At 47.1% G+C, this 697-nt stretch overlaps 1 pseudogene; it reads left to right on the forward strand.

Moving 5' to 3' along the window:
* The first annotated feature begins 312 nt into the window (after positions 1-312).
* LOC124717441 lies at positions 313-430 on the forward strand (annotated as a pseudogene).
* The last annotated feature ends 267 nt before the right edge of the window (positions 431-697 follow it).

Consider the following 697-nt stretch of genomic DNA (forward strand, 5'->3'; position numbering starts at 1 on the left):
ACTCCGTGCACGTAATCCAGATACATGACAAGTTGTATGATCTTTTCGTACCCCTCAAAGTCCTTGGATCTATTTTGGAGAGTTTGCTTCAGTATGTTTTCCTCTCCAAGCGGCCACTAGATGCTGTGCTAAAGAAAACGGTTTTAATTTTGTATGTTACCATACCTTCGGGTTCTACACTGAGGTTATTATATTTTTTTACTGTTGTGAATTTACATTTCTAAAAGGAAAAAAAGTTCATATTATAATGCTTTTCTAAAAATGTTGGTGGTATTGAAGAATTTCGCTTATGGTATTATGGTACTGACTAAAGGCAACGGCCTTGCCGCAGTTGATACACCGGTTCCCGTCAGATCACCGAAATTAAGCGCTGTCGGGTGTGGCCGGCACTTGGATGGGTGACCATCTGGGCCGCCATGCGCTGTTGCCATTTTTCGGCGTGTACTCAGCCTCGTGATGCCAACTGAGGAGCCGAATAGTAGTGGCTCCGGTCAAAGAAAACCATCGCAACGACCGGGTGTGCGGTGTGCTGACCACACGCCCCTCCTATCCACATCCTCAGTGAGGATGACACGGCGGTCGGATGTTCCCGATGGGCCACTTGTGGCCTGAAGACGGAGTCCTATTGACTAAGAGTATGGGGTCTCTTCTCCCCAGTAACAGCGATTAATTACTGTTTACCGGCTGCTGTGGCCAA

Source organism: Schistocerca piceifrons, chromosome 9, assembly GCF_021461385.2.
Source record: "Schistocerca piceifrons isolate TAMUIC-IGC-003096 chromosome 9, iqSchPice1.1, whole genome shotgun sequence".
NCBI lineage: Eukaryota > Metazoa > Arthropoda > Insecta > Orthoptera > Acrididae > Schistocerca > Schistocerca piceifrons.